Source organism: Anas acuta, chromosome 1 (assembly GCF_963932015.1).
Source record: "Anas acuta chromosome 1, bAnaAcu1.1, whole genome shotgun sequence".
Taxonomy (NCBI): domain Eukaryota; kingdom Metazoa; phylum Chordata; class Aves; order Anseriformes; family Anatidae; genus Anas; species Anas acuta.
Genome location: NC_088979.1, coordinates 200,162,773 through 200,183,159, shown reverse-complemented (window position 1 = coordinate 200,183,159; position 20,387 = coordinate 200,162,773). Strand labels below are relative to the sequence as shown.

Sequence of the window (20,387 nt, the reverse complement as noted above, 5' to 3'; positions counted from 1 at the left end):
TAACTTAGGAAAAGACTGAGTGAAGGCATGTGTGACAAGAATGTCAATAACAGGTCACAGAAATGTGCAACTGCCTTAGTTCTTGTTCCAAAGACAGTGGAAGCCTGTAGACTCCTGCGGGGTTTTGCACCAAGTCCTCAAAGATCCCTCAGAGTAAGTTCAACACCTTGCAAAGAAAATAAATGAATGGCACAGCCATTGCTGGTTTTCTTTTCAGTAGGTGATCACGATCATCATTGGACCTACATCAATCATGCCAGCTGCATATCCATCTGGATCCCAGATACAAATTTATAGTGGATTTGTTACACTGGACAAGATTTGAAACAGGAGTCTGCACTGGGATCATCATCCCTGGCTTGTTATTTCTGCTTCCTTAATGTATGAGAGAAAGAGAGGGGAAATAAGGTCATCAATCCTAATCACTGCAATTAATGCCCCATTACACAACGCTTAGACAGGACAGTGATGTAGGAATGTGATTGTATGGAAGAAGACTTAAAGACTTCATGCAGCCACACAGAAGATTCTGAGCTGGGAGTCCCTTGAGAAGGTCTTTGGGAATGACAATGAGCAAGCTCAGGTTTGAAAACTGAAGTTCTCATCCATTCCACACAAACTATTTGCTTTAAAGAGGAACCTTGGTTCATAAAATTGTTTCTCATATTTGTTTTGATTTGATTTTCTTGTAGCTTTTCATGTTCTGAGGGGGGATGCACTCTTTGCTAGGGTCTTTTCTTATGTTTCCTACATTTCACGCTTTCAGTCTCAAAGGTTCTGAAAACAGATGTCTGGTTTTCAAAGCAGGTTTTGTTTTTTTATTTTTGGCAATGCCAGACATTTTACAGTAGAAAATAATAATAATAATAATAATAATAAATAAACCAAACCAAACAAAAAAAAATTACCAAAGCCAGTGAGTTCTGATATCTTCTGTTTCCTTATCACCCTTTGTTATGCTTGTTAATCACTGGTGACTGGGTATATTTTAAACATTTAAAATGTATACATTTCCCTCCTCCCTTTCCAAACATCTGTTTATTTTACAACAACATGAACCTCAGGAAGAAGAAGAAAAAAAAAAAAAGCTGCTATTATATGCTTTTTTCAAAGTGGAGAAGTAAACATGGAGCTTTCACATTTGCTACATCAAATGGATGCTATTTATTTAACTGCTTGAGGCAGGAGGCCTGATCAGAGGAGAATTTCTTTTATGGCCTAAGGTGTTGAACTATTTTTAATAAGAACAATGCTTAAGGAAAAGAAAATTCCTAAAAAACCTCTTCAATCAGTTGGAGAAGAGAAAAGGGAAATTCCCTCTTGTGGTAAGGAGAGGTAACAAGCTACTGCTCCATAAGAAATCCAGCTTGGGCTGCTTTAACCTTCTTCTGTTGGAGGAGAGAGATGTGCCACCAGGCATCATCTCATCCAAAAGTAAAAATGAAAATGTATCACAAAAAATTGCATGCCAAAAAGTTCCTGTTTCTTTCATATGTAAGGGCTGAGGCAACGACAACTAGATCAGCTCTGAATTGCAATGCTGAAGACACCTTTGAGCAGGCAATGTCCAACCGCTTCTTGTTTTCCAGAGCTTTGTGCTTGTTTTGCTCAGTGATGCATGTCCAAACTTTCAAATACTCAAGAGAAAATAAGAAATGTTAAAAATATTAGACATGGAATTTTATTTATTGACCTCCCACAAGCAAATCAAATGTCCCAAGGCAGAGGTAGCTGTCTGGATGAAAGTCATCCAGCAGCCAGCTCAGGCCTTGTTCCCTGGCTTTTAGTTTACTATTAGAGATATAGCCCAAGGTCTCATTTTTTCAGACTACTTGCCAACAACATGCAAGCTAGAAATTAGTATCAGATGAATGAAAGCTCATGTAAACAATTTCAGAAACCAAGACTATTGAACCCATCATCAAGAATCATAAGACTCACAATAAAAACAAGACATAAAAGATTCCTTTTTATATTTTTAGCGTTAAGACTTAACTTTAGGCAATGGTTTATTTGTCACTTGGTTTCTATTTCAATGTGAGCAATTAATTATGAGTGCAAAACCATTAAGGATGACTGATTAAGCACAGCCGAACTGAAATACACAATTTGAATGTGCAACAATGCCAGTATTGTAAAAATATGATAGAATCTGAAACTTCACAATTTCTTTTATACTCTCATTACTATATTTGGATAATGAGAAAAACTGTGGAAACTATAAACAGAATTTTAAAATAATAAATAATTTACTCTCTAAACTTCAGATTTCAGAGTATTTTAAATGGTTTTGTAACCACAGTGAAAACTTTGCCTTGTGAATACATTTCCCAGAAAGAGTTTTGGTTTTCTTCTGTGTTCAAAAATCTCCAAATAAGCAGATACACTCTGCCTTGCAGCCCATCCCTTTGGTGAGAAAATGCACTCTTATTGTCCTGACTAACAAATAATCGTCAATGTTAATGTGAAAAGATAAAACAAGACAGTGAAATGCTCATTTGGGTCAAAATGAGTTTATTTCCCAGGGCATAGGAAGTCCCAACTGAATTGGTTGCTGCAGTGACACAAGAAACATGCAAACTGTACCCTTGATTAGAATCTGGAAGACAGAGATAAAAGGTTTATCTGTGTGACAAGAGCTGTTTGATGGACTATTAGATGACACTTTTCTATGTCTGCTTACATCTCACAGCTTCTGTTGCTGCTTTGTTACTGAAATAATAATAACAACAATCTTGTCTTTCAAGGAAGGCTTTCTGGCAAAAAAAAAAACTGATGTGAGCAAATATGCAAATATCATTAATATTTTGCTTCTAAACACATGCAAAGGCATGCATGCACGTGTGTGATATTTAGGCACCATCACAAACTGTAACATGTAAACCTGTTCACGTGCCTTTGTTTTTCCCACGCCCTATAATATATCAAAGTTTTCAAGTACTCATATGTGATTGTAAGCTGGCATAGCTGTAGATAAACAAGCGATTACTGCATAAACCTATGAACATAGATTGAGGTACAAATACATACATGCTATACCTATACATACCCAAATATAAATATGTGTGTGTATTAATTCACACATAACTCTATGTATACATATACACATGATCAGACTGCCTTGTTACTGCATATATAGCATGTATATGTACTCATGTATATTTCTGCCTGTAATACACATAAATGTATATTTTCATTTGCATAATATGTGTTCATTATATATACATATATATTAGATAATACATATATTGTGTGCATATATAAAAATATATCTACATACATATGAAAACCTAAGTTTAAATGTAATTTGACATACTTTATCTCAATTTAATGCTTTGTCTTGGACAATGGGCACCATGATGACCTGATGCAATTCAGCTGTGTGACTTCAGAGTAGGCATAGTCACACTGTGGTGGACTTGCACAAATCAGGCAGATGGTTCTAAATAGGGATGAAATGATAGAAGAGCCCTTGAAGAATGTGATAGGGACAAGGAGACGTATAGTCAGTCCTTAATCAGGTCTCCCAGATTATCATATTATGTGTTTTTTTTTTGTGTGCTCTCAGGTTGGACAAAAGGTGCTGCCTCTTCTGCTGACGTTCCTTCAACCACTTCCTGTAGCGTGCAATTATAATTCACTCCCACTCATTCTGCAGTTAGATGTGGAAGGGCCTACAAGGAAAGACCTTTGCTTCAGACAGCTTCATAAATTCCAGAGGAGAACAATCTTCCCAGAGATTAATTTGGCCTTTGTTTTCCTTTAAAGACATAAATCCAGGGGAATTTCCCACACAAAGAAATGTTAGAGTTGAAGCTGCATATGGACATACTACATGTACTCCATTGCTAAGCATCTATCAAAGCAGAATTAACCCCACAAACAGCTCTGAGGCATGTACTTTTTGCAAAATCTCATAACCAAATATATTTACAGGCTTCCCTTCACCCATTCTTCCCCAAGCTGCAGTTCACATCCTGTTCCTCAAGATTACGTTCCAGTACTTAATTAAGTGCACTAAGCATTTCTCGTTGCTGATTTCCTTGTGTTTTAGTGGTTGCATCATGCTTGGACCAGAACATGACAACTGAACAGATAGATGGAAAGTCAGCTTAGACCACCTATCTGATTCTTCAGTGAGCTGGAAATGACAGTATCTTCCCAGCATAGCTAGCAGCAAACCAAAATTACTCCAGATCGCATCAAGAACAGTTTTACTTCCTAAGTAGGGTTATGACTCAGAGTCTTTTTGGATTTTGATAAAACTAATGATAATGATGACACCGCCTTTCTCATCTCTCCTTGTCTTCTGCCTCACCTGTCTACCAGATGTTGTCTTTCACAGAAACAACCAGGTTGCCTGTTCATTTTGCTGCTTCATAGCCTCAGGTCAGCATGGTTTAACTTCCCAGATAGAGCTATCTGGCTATAGTATCCAAGGATCTAATTCTAATTTGCTTCTGGTATCTCTTCAATCAGGGAGATAATCACCAGCTAAGGGCCTGAGGAACAGCTGGTCCTGGTGTGGCTTCAGCTGCTGCAGCTAAACGGGAACCAGATGGGAGGTACCAAGAATACATGTATATCTATGCTCTGCATACCCATCAGCAGCTGAAATCTATGTCTGTGTTACATTTCCTTGGTGGTTAGTGGAAGAAAATATTTGCTTTTAGGGCAAAGTTCACCCTATCATAAAATTGTCATGTAGAATAGGCAATAGAACCATATTCCTTGACTATCAAGGGATCTCAGGAAGATTGGGTGGGATGTAGATATTTAAAAATAAGTGAAGTGAACTTCCCCAGTAAATTGGAATCACAGGGCCTTTATGTAGTCACAGTGGTAGAGAGCTGATGACCAGAAATATGTTAATTTAGAATAATTTATCTGGGTTACACTGCAGGTTTCTGTCCAAGGTGCTCTGAAATTCTCAAAGCTACATTTTTCACTGCTTAGTTTCTAGAAACATTATGAAGAGAAGGATAGTCTTAGAAAAAAACAAGCCACAATGTTCCTTGAAGGTGAGTAATTTTTGTGCTTGAGCTTTTCCTGTTTTTGTGCAACTTTATGATCTTTTAGATATGTGCATACGCATATACATACACATATAAATAGGAGAGAAAACTAAGTAACTTAAAATGAAAATGCACCAGAATTGAACTATCAGAAGTTATTCTACACACAGTGATTCCATTCTCCATGTCTATCTTAATCCATGCATTACAATTAAATCCACTTCTCTGTACCTGAGTCTATTCACTACATCAAATCCATCACAGTAAAAGTACCTATTTCACAGTAATTCAGCTATTAATTTTTATTTTCTTCCCCTGCTCCCCCCATGCCAGCCCTCTTACTGTCCTCCTGGAATGATTTATCATGAGCCGTGAAAACTCTCATGTCACCTTGTAGTGTGGAACAACTGAAAAGTGTGAACGGTGTTTGGAAAGACTCATTGTCTGATTTAAGTTACGCTAAAAATAAACACTTCTGCTCAGGCTCTGCCTTGTAACAATTTTCTTCATCTGTGTGCAGTGCAGGCACTACTGCCAAATTGTGCAGAAATGCAGAGTCAGCAGGACCAGTTCTTCTTCAATTCATAATGCTACTGATTTTTCTTTATTTATTTTTTTATTTTTGTATTTACTCTTGATTTGCATCTGTTTAAGGGTAAGTGAATGAGGTCTAATGACAACCAGTAAGGTTGCTTTTGATTTATATTGCTGACTGAGCATCAAGCAAAGTCCAACTGAGCTGTACTAAATCTTAAAATATTCTGGATATTAAAATTACAAAATTTGATTTTCTTTTTCTTTTAAATGGAACACAAGAAGATATAAAAAAGGACTATAAAAATATTTAAAGTGTTAAAAGATGTCACTTGTTCTCATAGGATATAAATAATTAGAATGCACTATGTAGTCAAGAAAACAAAATTACCTATGGCTTTAAAAATATTTTGCTTTGTAAGCCAACTATCCCTCTGCACCAAAATATTTACAGTGTCACTGTTAAAAAATAGAGAGGCAACATACCCACTGGGAATGTCCAGAACACCTGGATGTTGCAATCTGTGAGACATGGGAAGGACCTTGACACGAGTACTTGAAAATGCAGAGGCCACCGTGAAAGAAGTGTGTAAAATGGGAAGAGTGAATCTGCATTAAACTGCCATATAGTTTCTAACACTTTGACTCTGATATCAGTTGCAGGGTCAGAGAGTGGGAAAGCTGTGATTAGAGTTCATGGTTTCCATTCTTGGGGGAATTCCAGTATTTGGAAATGAGACCCTGTTCTGAATCACATCATAGAATTTTTTTTTTTCTCTCATGATTTTCTGAGGAACTGAAATGAAGCAGCAAGAAAAAAAAATCAGATCAATCTAATCATTTAATGCCTTTTTTTTTTTTTTTTTTTTACATTTTCCCCCTCTCTAAATAAATATTGTGTTAAATAAATATATTTTAAAATTATTTGAAACACAAATATAAATATTACATTGTGATACAATTGAATATATATATATTTCTTCTTGTAGAAATGGTAAAAAAAATCATACAGTTTCATTCAAAGCTTCTATTTTGACTAGAGAATTTTATGATAGGGGAAAAATGTCAAGTTTGAGGAATTTTAAGCTAACTTCAGCTTTGCCAGGAAAAAGCAGAGACTCGTGGGTTTCTGCAGAAGAGTAGTTCGTAAGGTATTCATTTGATCTGGACTTACTATCTATCAAATATAAAAAAAGAAATTATGCTTTTAAAAATGCTCAGAAAAAAAAATAGTCACTGCTTTTAAGTAGTGGGTGTATCACTTTGGTCAAAGGTCCACCTTTTATTCGTGTACCTGTGGCTTTCTTCTGTAGCACATTAATGGTACTAGAGCTTTTATTATTTGCTTAAAAGAGTTCTTTGCCTAGCTTCATCTGTTCTCTAGGAAGCTGAAAGACAAAATTCCTGGACAGAATTATGCCGTTGGTTCAAACAAGGTAAATGCAGAGAAACAGTAGCATAAGTGCAGAGTCACCTACTGGTGTAAAAGGAAAGCCAGTATCCTCTGTGAATGTATTGCAACACCAGCATGGACCTGCCTGTCCTGATCGCATGGGTTAACAGCAAAACAGTGCCAGCCAACACAAATACCTCTCAGTTAGACATGAACACAGATAATTGTTTGTGGAATCTCTTGATTTGTTTGGTTCTGAAGAGAAGGATGTAGGTACTTTTGGAAATTGTATGTAGGATGTGACTGGAGCTGTTTGTTTATCCATTGATTGGGAGTTGAGAGACTTTTTTTTTTTTTTTTTGGCTAAATTTCAGTGTAAACAGGTCATAATATGTGCTGCTTGTATGGAAAGAGCATGGATCTCTGTCCCAAAGCTCACTATCATACATTTTCATGTCTGTGGTGGAAAGCAGTAGTGTTCAGCTTCCAAGGAGGCTGATTTTGTCAAAGTCACATAATCTGGAGGAATAAAAAAAAAATAATTTTTCAACACACAATTTATTTGGCAGCCTTCTGCCTCACCACTGACACCAATAGCAAAGCCAGGAGGAGCGCCTGTTTATGGTAAGCACTATTCAAGTGCCCAAGAAAGAATTATTCCTGTCCCTGAAGCTCTCACAACCTAACCAGATGGTTTGCAAAGGCAGTATTGCTACCTGCCATTCACTAAAAGAGGATAAATGCGCACAACATATCTGACAGAGATAGTCAGATCTCCCTAATCCTGTGTCAGTAGTGAAACCGAAAGGCCTCTTTGCTTTCTGCTTAAGCTTAGTTGAAGTTTGTGCTGAATTGGGATCTAGGACTTCTTATCCAGAGACTTTGAATGGCCCCATGCCTCAGTTTCCCTATCAGCAGTGAAGGTAATAACATGATTTAAATCAGATTTTAATTTACATCAGGTTAGTCATTAAAACATTATAGAATTCTTTAGCATTTGTTAAAATGCTACAAGAGAACAAGATACATCCTGTTCTGATTACTCATGGTTTAGGATTACTCACAGGGTAGGTTTTTCTCCTGATCAGATGCCCACTGTTCTTTTAACCAAAAGAATAACGTGACTAACAAAAAGTACTGTAATGTTGACAGTGAATACCAAATGCTTCTATTCCATGAATAATTCTTCATATGTAAAAGAAATGACTGAATGACTTACTGAAAATGCTCATCTGAGCTAAAGCCACTTACTGCAAAAAGGCACAAGCAGCAAATTAAGAGTGCACAGCAGATTTTGATCTCAGTTCAATGAGTTTTGCTTGGGCACAGGTCCATTGGCTTCTTCACCCATCCAAGTGAGACACAAATCAGGCTGACATATGTATGCATGTCTGATAAAAGTGCACAGGGTTATGTCCATATTAGTCATGCGATAACAGGACAGATACATGTTAAGGTGGAACAGTGTTAGCAAATTATCTCACAAAAGGCTATTTGTCTTCCTTGGGATGTGTGCCACTGTTTTAACAAGTCTGAATAAATCTACATTCCTGACTTCCTGTCATGGAGACTTAATCCAGCTCAGTCAGCGAAGGGATGCAGGCTACAATAAAACGCTTGGAGAAGGAAAAAGCAGCAGTAGGCCTTGTGTTCTTCCTCCTGCTGACCCACAGTTCTGCTCTTAGGCCCACACAATTGGGACAGTGAAGGAAGGGACTCATCAAACATTGCAGCTGTGATGTAGCCAGCTGGCTTCCCTTCATAACCATTGGCCAGATGTTGAAACATAATTGACACATTTCTTATTCAAAAGTAATGACCCAAACAGGCCGTACTGTGGCAGTAGCTATTTCTGTATTGACCAGCAGCCTTCAGCAAGGTGTAAACCCTTCCAGTTTACCTGCTCCTGTATTAACTGTGGTAACACTGTGACATGCCAGAGTCCTCTGCACTATGGTTCACCTCTCTGTGACACAAAGAGAATCATCACAGCAGAAACAGCAGGAATTTAAGCTCCCTGTTGGCTTTGCTTAAACAACCACTAATGTGCACTAGAAACACTCCTGTGTTCTGTCTTTCAGCAGTAAAACAGCAGTATACATTAACTCCTTAAACTTCAGATAAATGTGCAAAGCTGGCCTGCCTACACTTTAAATTAACCAAGGATTTAGTGGGAGGAGTAAGCAGAGAAAAAGACTTACTGTCCCCTCCCCTCCCCAAAACTCAGCAGAGGGGAGCAGAACATCCTGGATTGCATCTGTCTGTGCTCACAATCTTTGCCTGTCTGCTGCTTTCGGGTTTTGAGCTCTTTTGTAACCAGCCTCTGCCATGTAGGTATTTACAAAACAAATTTATAATGACGGGACCCCATTGTCAGCTACCAGATATTATTGCTATACTAATTTGAGGACAGCCAGTGATGGAAGAAAATAGCTCTGTTCAACTCCTAACCCTGTTTGCTGGAGCAGGGCCTAAACCGTGAAGTTTACATATTGTTTAATACCGTGACCTCTGTGCACTTACTAATCCCTCATCCACCACTCTGCAGCTTCTTTCTTGCCCTCAGCCTCCAGACTAATACCCAGAAAGATGCTTGGATTTCCAAAACTGCAAACCACGCAGTTGTCAAATTGGCAGGGGACGTTTTGCGGAGTCAGCACACCACCCTGTCATGACCAGGGCTGCAGGATCTCTCCTTCCTGTGGATAATCACATCTTCAAGTGCATCAAGCCCCTTCCAGCTGCATCAGGATTTTGATGCCAGCAGAAAGATTGCTTCTCACTCTCAGGGCAAGCTGAAATACTGCAAGTGGGAAAAATACTTTGGAGGCTATTATGTGGATAAATAATTTTTCCCAAATCAATGTTTATATCCTTTAAATCACCAACTATTCCCCATTGTGATGTTTCTTAAATACTGTCAGATTTTATTATTGATGGTTTTACACTCTGGAATATTTAATTTGTGTTATAAACTCAGGAATTTTCTCTTTTAGTTAGGAATGCCCAGTGCTTCTTTGGTGCAGACTCTGAGTATGGGCTTACAGGCAAGTAGAGAGGCCATAAACCCAGGGTGTTTCACTCCTCTACAGTACCTGTACACTGACATGCCCTTATCCTACAGCATACAGCATAGGGTGATTCATCCCTCCTTTGTGGAGAGTTTAGCTGCTTCACATTTTTTCTGCATGCATGACAAGCAGCAATCAGGACGCAGCCACTGGGTTGAAAGTTCACATCCAAGCTACATCTTAACCATTGCTTGTATAACTGTACCTTAAAAATCAGTGTTTAGGAGACTGGCTGCTCACACTTTCCTTCTCTTTAAAGTTTCTGGGGAAAAAAAAAAAAAAAATATATATATATATATATATAAATAGGGAGACACTTGTATTGGCATGCCACTAAATCTGAACCAAAATTTCAGACCCCACAAAGTGAGTTAAAGAAGAAGACCTTTCCTGGAGGACAGTCACTGACAGAGAAATCAAATCAGGTAAGCACATAGATCCCATGTCAAAATGACTGTATATAGAAATGACTTTTTTTCTAAAAAAAAATGTGCCCAAAATAGAGCACCTGGCACTGCTTGTCATGCAGTTTCACTGAGAAACACTGATTCAGCAGTTCTGCACAATGTGTAAGAGAAAACCCCTTTCACTGCTTCTACAGTTAAGCTCATCGGAATACCTGATTATCAGGAAACACTGAAAATACATGCATGCACATATTTAGTCCTAATGTAGAATACTTTGCCTCCAAAAAAGTGCCTTTTTGCCCTTCCATCTTAGAAAAAGTTTCCTCTCTTCTTAGAAATAGAAGTTCTCCCCCTGGAAATTCTGCTGTTTAAACCTCAGTTTTCCTGAAACATAACAAAAAAAATAATGACATTACTTTCAATGCTTTGAAATAGTTCAAAAGGAAATGTTTTATTTGGAAGCATCTTATTAAAAATCAAGCATCTCTGAACATAAACACTTTCCAGGGGGAAAAAAGTGACTCAGCCTCATACCATTCCTGAAAAAAAGAAAAAAAATAAAATAAATTTGAGTTTGTTTACTAACTGTCCTTGTGACTTTTTTTTTTTTTAAAAAAAAAAAAGCTATCAGTAGGAACAGTGCTAAATAGGTGTGCAGGAAATGAATAAAATTGATAAAAAATTACCAAGAACAACAAAAAAAAAACAAACAAACAAACAAAAAAAACACAGAAAAGGAGGGGGAGGCTTTGAAATTATGTTATATAAGATGCTATGCTACAAAGAAGTATTAAGCAAAGGACTTCCCTTAAAGAAAACCATGTCCATATTGAAATTAAGAACCTTTTAAATATAAGGCAAATACTTCACAATAAATATTCTCCCAGGGCTTTGATTATGAGGTGGCAGGAAAAAGCTTTTAAATAATATAATATGGTGATTTCTGTTTAATGCAGATTGTTCCAAGGGCTGCAATCACATAAGCAAGTTATTCTTCAATAAGTAAGAAAGAATTAGGAGCCAGAGTAAAGGTAAGTATTTAATTGTTGGCTTTTTTCTTTTTTCTTCAGTATTCTAATTGAGCCTGGAATTTGGATATTTCTGAATAGTTCTAACAGTTGCAGGTTAGATCCTGTCTTGAATCCAGACCTTTTTTATGCCTCTCAGGCCAACATTTATTCTGTATAATGAAACAAAATTTTCTTGAGGAAATGATACCTTCAAAAACCTTTGCTTCAAAAACAGGCTTGTACCTTTGGCCTGAGGCATCATTTTTGGAGACCATGCCACTTGAAGCAAAGAAATAGCATCTAAAAAGAGCTGTGAAAATCACAGTAACATTAAGTTTGTTTAATCAAGTGTTCTGATATAGGGAAATTTCTCTGGATCACAAGTTAACCAGTTATTTAAATAGGTGTACAATCTTTAACATGAGTTGAAGATATTTTCTCCACTTACATCCCACAGCAATGCATTCCATAAGTTAATTATCTTCTGTCTTAAAAACAAACAAACAGCAAAACAACAAACAACAAGAAAACAAAAACATCCCCCTCTCCCCACCCCCCTTTTAATCCATTTCACAATAGCTATGCTGCTCAGCCTTAAATATTTAACATTTTGGAAAGGATATTAACTCAGGTCTTTTTAAAGCCATAAGGATTTATTTTCTCATCTTTCTTGACCTCCTTAGTGACAGAGGTCATGGGACTTCTCTGAAGTAATTCTTGCATTAACTGTTCTATGTTGCTATCAGTAGATCCAGAATTCAGAGCACATCACTCTAGATTTGAAAGTGGGCAGTGGTGGAGGGAGTTGTTTCATTATTTAATTACCCTGGTTTGTTCCAGCCCATGTTTGTTTGGTTTCTAATTCTACCTTTTGGATCATGTTATAACTTCTTTTGGTAGAACAACTGTCCTTGTCCATTGGCGATTTCTGTTTGAAATGTAATATTTGTTTGATTCAGATCCTGATTTGCCCTTTTAGTTTTTCAACTCTCTTCTACTCTTCGTATTATTAATATACTTTTATCAGCACCGACTTAAAATAAAATGTCAAATAATAATTTCAGGTCCACAGTGCTTAAAAAAATAACTTTTTATTCAATGACCTTCTCAACCCACTTGTTCATTTCAGGGCTTCTGCACTGTCCCACATCAGAATTCTCTCCAAAGCTAAGGCATGGGTTATTCCAGATACCACGTCTCTTTCCCCAGGCAAATTAATTGTTAACAAATACCAGTCCAACACAGATTTCTAAAATTTGTAATCCCTTCCTAATGGTGTTCTGTCAACCTCTGATGAAACTTGTTCTCGTGTTTGGATTATTGAACTTCCCTTGAAAGAGCAATACTACTGCTTTTTTGGAGACAGTGGGTCTGTTAGTGAGGGCAGAGGTATTTCCTAAGATCAGCTGTCTCACCCTGATAGGGGTATTGCATGACTAAATTAATTTTAAGCAAGCCAGAACAATTCTTTCTATCTGGAAATTTTGACCTCCTGTGTGAATTGGATCCTGAATGACTTCCCATTCAAACTAGGGAACATAAGTTCTGCCAGAAAGGAGACCTAAGGAGGTAGGTACGGAGAAAATCAAGAAAGGAGACATCCTCAGAGTATTGTGACTCAGTTAATTATATTTTGGATTTCAGGTGGCCAGAACTTTTGCAACCAAAAATAGTCAATGTATTCCTCAGTATAAAGATGTCAGGAACTCTCCCTAGGGTGTTGCATGTCCCAGGCTGTGGGACACTATTGGTGTTTGCAGTCACTGAGATCTTGGCTGAGATTCTAGGTTGCTCTCAGAAGAGTTCAAGGGGACAGACAGGACCAGTTTTAGGTCACTTGGTGTTTTGAGACTGTGTCCTTGATGGCCCTTCACAGATAGGTTGAGGCCCAAACTCTGTTATCCTCTCACTGTATACAATTTCATATCTGAACTTTAGGTTTTGTTTGTTTGCTTGTTCGTTTTTCAAACAGAACAAAACTGAGAAATATAGCACCGTAGATTAAAAGTGGTTATGAAAAGATAAAACAGCTTTCACATTCGTGATCATGTTATTTTGTAAATATATTATGCTAGATTTTTTTATTTTTTTTTCATTCTGGCACATCTAGAATATAAAGACGACCTTAAAACACAAGTTTAAATATCCCAACAAAGTATGATTTGATGCTTTAAAAGAAGTAATATCTCATTAAAAAAAAATATATATATATCAGAGATATTGTCACTTAGATTATTTTAGAATATCATAGGGAAATAAAAACTTGTGGTTTCTGTGACCTGTTACAGCAGATGGAAAGATAACAATGGTGACCATACATTTTGGATATGAAAACACCTAAGAGAGCTGTTTTCATTCCTCTAGCAACTGACAGAGAAATGGTCAAGTCAGCTCTTCAGCATATCAGTCTACCTACAGTTTTGGAAAATCACTTAATATCTGAAACTTAGCTAAAATAGAACAACACTAAACCTCACACATCTACTAGTCAGCTCAACATAGCCACCTCACCAGCCCATGACAAGGATGTTCCTTAATTCTAGTTTCTTCTCCATGCTTTCAGGAACTAAAACCCCATCCAACATTTTCTTACCTTTAACTGGTCTTGTCAGAGGTCCCAAAATAAGCCCATAGATGCTGGAAGGAGCTTGGTTGATGGGTTGAATGCTGGTTGCAGCAGGTTATGTTACTCTTACACTGGGAGAGAGGCAAAGGTTGTTGTCTTAACCAGAAGTACAGGCAGGACAAAGCTAGGTGTTTACAAAGCATTCATCCTTGTCCATCTGGAATAAAAGACCACCTGAACCTTCTGCCTGTGCTGGCGGGTGGATATCTGTATGCTGGAGTGCATGTGCCAAATGAGAGTGTGCCCTGATGCAGCCGTAGCCTCAGGAAAGCTAACATCTCTCCAGGGCTCTGCTTTCTCTCTGCCTCATGAGAGGTGGCCGCACAGAATGGAATGATAGATTCAAGTAGGAAATTTTCCCACTGAAATGATACAAGTCAGTTGGCTGAAATATTTTGTGAATTCATGCTGATCGAAGAGAACCCTTTCAAATAAGGAAAAGAAAAAAAAAAAAAAAAGCTGTAGGAAAGTGGGAAAAAGATTCTGGAAAAAATGTAAATGTTTTTTATTTGGACTCTTGCAAAGTAATTTGAGGTGATGTTTCATTTAAAAATATACTTCAGTTTTATTTAGAGTAGAATAAACATCCTTTCTAAGGGCTCAGAAGTAAAACATTTCATTTCAGTCTGGAAAAAAAAAAATAGACTTGAAACTTTTTCTTTTGCTGCTGTTTGCCTTGCTTCCACATCTCTTTTTAATGTCACTTCAAAATAAAATCAGAAGCCATATGAAAAAAAGTGACAGTGAAACCCATGCCTTTCACATCTCTTGTATTTAACTGTAAAACTGTTGGGCTTCTTAGCATTTTTCATTCGTTTAACTGTACTCATGTTGGTAGCAACAGTGCATGAGCTTAGAGGAACTATCTGCTACCAAAATGAGACAGACTCCTGCAAAAATAAAATTTGCAATTTTGGCTACTGATGATGTTATGTGGTCAGCAGAAATGTGAATGAAGGGCCATTGCTTGTGTATGGATCTTGTATTGTTTTACAGAGCACCACAAAATTCATTTTCAGTAGTTTTCTCATTTCTTTCCTTTTCCATGCCCAACTTCCAAACAGGAGGTCAGGTCAAACTTCTGGCTGGTATAATAGCTAATTACACTCCTTATTTGGCCTAGGATGCAGAGTGAGGCATAAATTAGGACCTGATAGCTTAGTTGGTGCGGTGGTGGGCTATTAGATGTGTGTCAGTGAGCAAAGATCTGATCAAAGCTCACAGTGAGGCAGTCAGAGGTCGTGAAGCATGGCTGGGGCCTAATTGCTGGGCTGGGCACTAAAAGGAAGTTTGCAATGAAAGGCCATTAAGCTGCAGCCTTTCCAATCAGTGGAGCAGAGCTATGGAGAAATGTTGTTTGGTGAGTAAGGCAGGGAAATGAAGGGTCTGCTGCTAATCCTGCTCCATGTAATGGTGCTGATGGCTCACCTCATTTCTAAAGAAGGTCAGAATCTGTCCCTAAACATCAGTTCTGGCAAGAGCCTATTTTGAACACTTTCTCTTAATTTAAATGATTTGGTCAAAAGAAGGAATCTTTCTTCTTATTTTGTATTATTTATTTATTTATTTATTTATTTATTTTTATTTAAGAGCTGGCACTCAGAGAAATTCAGCTGGTTGTAAATGAGCTGGTGGCAACTTGGCTCATAGGGTAGAGGATGGTGAGGGCAGAGAGTTTATGCTTTTGAAGAGCTGCACTTACAACAAAATGGGGAAACAACAATAAGTGCTCTTTATTCTCAAAATTTCCCTAGACACTCTGTGCAGCCCATAAGCTTATTTTGCCCATTTTAGGAATGAGGAAACTGAGGCAAAATGAAATTAGCATGCCTGTCAGAGTACAGTCTTCACTCTTTTTGTATTTTTACACTCAGATCCCCACAGGTCAGATATTTTAGAGTCAAAATGACATAGCTTAACTGATTTGAAGAAGAATGAACAACCATTTTCCTATTTTGTTCCCTTCTATCATAGAAGAAAATCATTTGTGACCTACCAGTCACATCATCAACCTTGTTTCCTTTCAGCTCTTTTTCAGAACTCTGAGAAATTTTCCCGGTTAAACTTTTGTTGAGGACGGTATCAGTCTCAATTTCTCTCTCTTATTCCTCACAAAACTTTGCATAAAATAAAATAAATGGTGACTTTTTGTAAGTTCAGTGAAGGAGGACAAATGTTTCTATTTTCTAAAACATCAGTATCATTTTTATATATGTCAACAGTTTAAATGAACTAGCTTTTTAAGTTTTAACATGATACAAGACCTAAATAGCAGAGGCCAAATATTTTCATGTCTGTTTGGAAAGGGCACCTTGAATATAAACAACAATAAATAATACAGAAAGGTCCGATGGTTCCAACCAAATATGGGTTATCAGAACGAAGGCTGGAATTTCAACACAGAGAAATTTCCACTCTGTCAACATTTATTTTCAGTCTGGTTTCAAAGAAAATGATTTTTGGGGAAAGAAAAAAATCTAATAAATTCTTAGGTCAGAAATGTTGAAATGTATTGGTAACACTTCAGCTTTCAGTTACTTCCAACTATGCTGTTGCAAAGTAAGAGAAACTGTAGTTTAGATGAGTCATGTTCAATGTTTCTTCATGGGTTCTTTGCCATAACTACATTTCTCATGAACTCACGTGTCCCAGGTCATGGAACGTATTCTTGATTTGTGAGTCAATATCCAGCCTCTTAGGCCATGTCCCTTAATTTAATCTAACATGAGAACTCTACAAGAAACAAATATAATTGCAGTAAAAAGATCTTACACAAACTCCTACCTGGGTGGGAATAACATTTCACCCCATTTCTCCTTTTTCTTTCTCCTACCTGTCCTTGGGGCAGGGCATGAAGGTGTCATTGGCAATGGTAATTATTCACTAGTATAATGTAATTACCAAGGTATATCACCAGCCTGTCAATGAAGTCATATCTTTTAAATTTATAATTTGTTATTTAAATATATAATTTATTATTTAATAAACTTTAAAAATAGAATTTGTAGCTATAGTTTTCTTTCTTTGGATCAAAGGAACCGTAATTCCATTTAAATTAATGAATTTAAGGAAAAAATACTGAAACAAAGATTAAAATCTTTTGCATGGTATTTCACAGGTGGCACAGAAAACAAGAACAACATTTAATAGCTTTCCCAGCTGATTGCAACATATTTTCTTTCAAAGAAAATCACTGTGTTAAAGCACTAAGAGAAAGGAAAAAAATATTGTTGCTGGATTTGTCTTTTTCTTTTTCCCGGTATTGAAGAAAATGAGAAGAGAAATCTGTTTCATGTCTCTTTCTGTGCTTTTCATACAACTTAACTAGATTATTAGAAATGTTCAGTAATAATCTGTAGATGAAAGGAATGTTAACTCTTGAGTCTTTATTATGATTTAGGCTTGAAGTCATTTGAAAATTGTATGTGGAACATGATCTATTACATCTTATGGCAAATAGGAGCTCATATATTTAGGCTACAGCTAAAGAGTAACATCTGCCTATGTATTGAAGAACTAATTGCTAGCAAAGGAGAAATGAATATGTTTGTGACTTTGTATGGTAAACTCGGCAATAAAGAGAATAAGGTCCTGATGTGGAAAATTGAAAGCCAGTTCTGCAGAAAGAAACTATTCTTCTGTGAGGAGTAATGTAAGAGAGCTTTTTCTTTTACATCCTGAGACAGAAGGCAAGCACAAGACTATATGTTTTAAGCTGAACTTCCAAACCCATGACCGATGAGTTGGTTTCAATAGATGTTGATGGTAATACTGCCAGAGGCAGAGGTGTTCTGGCAACAGACCTCATCCTGTTGAACTCAAAAGCAAAATTTCTTAACCTACAGTATCTGTCTTGGTATTTACACATTTTAGAAATAAGCCAACCTCCCATATTTATCAGTGGTATTTGAACTTCCCTAAATGCAGACTTAACTTGTTACTGGTCTTTGTATTCTGCTTGCTAGGAAGTCAAAATTATGTCATTTGAAAATTTCATATCTGGATGCAGTTTTTAATTTGAAGTACTCTCAACACTTCGTCTTGATCTGTTCCAATGTTTTAGTTCAGGTCTCCCTATTCTCAGTTTTATACATTTGTACATGCAATTGCTTAAAGTCTCTAAAATTGCTAATGTGCCCGCAATCCTATGGAAAAAAAAAAAAAAAAAGTCATCTATATATTTTTTTGTTTCTCCAATTTGTGGTACCATACATGGGAAAAAGAAGCAAAGAGGAATATTATCCTTCGCTTGATCTGCAGCAAGTACCACTATCATGTAAATACAGCCTTGAAGAACACAAAAATTACTCAAATAGATTTGAAACACTGCAGAGCTCAACTTCATTTTACAAAAACACCTGTTGGAATCTTATACCTCTAAATAATTAATTCACTTTAAAAAAAAATAATTATTAATTAAAAATAATAATAAAAAAATACACTTGTATGAAGAAAGCAACTTTCTAAGCAAATTCTTCAAGTGATGTAGTGCTCAATCAGGAGAATTAAAGGAAGAATATGGATTTCTTACTCATAGCCTTCCAAAGGTTTTGGTAGCACAGTTACTTAGGTATATTTAAACTTATCAGAAAAAGGTCCTTTGCTTTAAGAATATACCATTGTTGACAGTTTGGTAGATAAAGCACATGTATCTGGAACCAAGGAAGCATAGGTATGGGGTTTAATAGATGTATATGTATACCCTCCAAATACATATAAACAGCTACATTGTTAAGGCGTATGATACAATCCTAGCATATACATGTGGGTATACAATCTGTGTGGGTTATTGAGTTCAGTTGAAGCTGCTGTTATTCAGATACATGACATCACTGAGATTGATAGTAAAATAATACTATCATTTCTGGTACTCATATTTAAACAGGATGTGGACAAATTAGTAAGAGTTGAATACCATAGACTAAGCTGAGTTCCAGGTCCAAGTCAAAAATATTCACTCCTTAGTGAAGTTCTGTGGTCTGTCTGCTGTAGACACTCATGCAAGATGATTGCAGCAGCCTCTTAAGAGCTAAAAAATTTAATAATGAGTTTGTTGTGGATCATTTTGATCTACCATTTGCTCTCAGTTGGATGCAAAAGGCTTGTTTGAGCAGTAGGAAACACATACTGGTGACCTGTCAACTCACTGGTAGCTCTCAGGTCCATGGCTTTTCTTTGCTAACCCTGCCAATATACCCTGTAGTTGATGTCTATATGTACAGCATAGAACAGAGTCCATTGGTGCTGGAAAAGTATTATAAAGGCTATGTTTTCCTAGATGAAGTTAGATCCTGTAAGTCTAGCCTGGAATAAACAAGTTACTGGAACCTACTTAATAGACATATATTGAGCAGGCAGAGAACTGTATGGATAGATAAATAATTTCCCAGTCTGCACAAAAGTGGTAAAAAAATCACCAAACACATGGAGGAGCTGCAAACTTATAAGGAGGTTCTTATAGTCAAATGGGATTCAAAATATTACATGGGTATTAAAAAAATATAAATTAAAAAAATCAGCATGGACTGATGTCTTCATGCACAGCCAATGCAAGTCCTGGATCATACCCAGGTGTAAGGTAAGACTGCCTGGAGCCAAAGATATCTCAAAACTCCCAATACAGTCAGCATTTCCTGACCCCACTCTTCTCAAACTCCTTTTCCACAAAAGAAAGAGCAAATCAATACCTAGTTAGTTTAAGCATTTATGCACATGACTCTCTAATGTCAGACTATAGATACATTTGGGGCAATGCATTAATATCGACATGGACTCCACTAAAATGTGAAGTACTAGAAGTATGGAGGACAATGAATTTATACAAATATGACTATGCAAAATATAAATAGTTTCATGTCTGTTTAGTGGACACGGAGTATTAACACAAAATAGCCAGTCACGTAACCCTTCCTATTCTTCAGCACAGCTGATCCTGTGTGTAAATGTTGCTGTCTGTATTCTGGGTGTTCTGAATTTAACTCACTATTGACAGGGTGTAACTTACAGTTTGAAATATTTAGTTGGAAACTGTCATTTTAAATTCCCATTCAATGTCTGCCACATCTCTTTCTTGATAGAAGTCGTTAATCTTTTTCAAAATCCTCTTGATGAATAGACTTTAAGAGTGGTATTCTGGATTTGCACTACTGGAAATGAGAACAGTGTTTGATGCTCAGTTACCGGTGTGAAGATAGATCTTTATTTGACGTGAAAACAATTCTGGCAAGCTATGTGAATTTACCCCAAATTGTGGCTACCCTGTACAGTTCTTTCCTCCATTTCCATCCAGAAATACAGCCTCCTTGTTGGAAATTTCCATTCTCCCAAAGCA

At 36.8% G+C, this 20,387-nt stretch overlaps 1 long non-coding RNA gene across 1 annotated transcript; it reads left to right on the top strand.

Annotated features, from left to right (window-relative positions):
- The first annotated feature begins 4,632 nt into the window (after nt 1-4,632).
- Nucleotides 4,633-18,414, top strand: LOC137850337 (uncharacterized). Its single transcript, XR_011092490.1, has 4 exons — nt 4,633-5,021; nt 10,370-10,438; nt 11,377-11,451; nt 17,175-18,414. It is a non-coding gene; the product is annotated as an uncharacterized lncRNA (long non-coding RNA).
- Nucleotides 18,415-20,387: the final 1,973 nt, after the last annotated feature.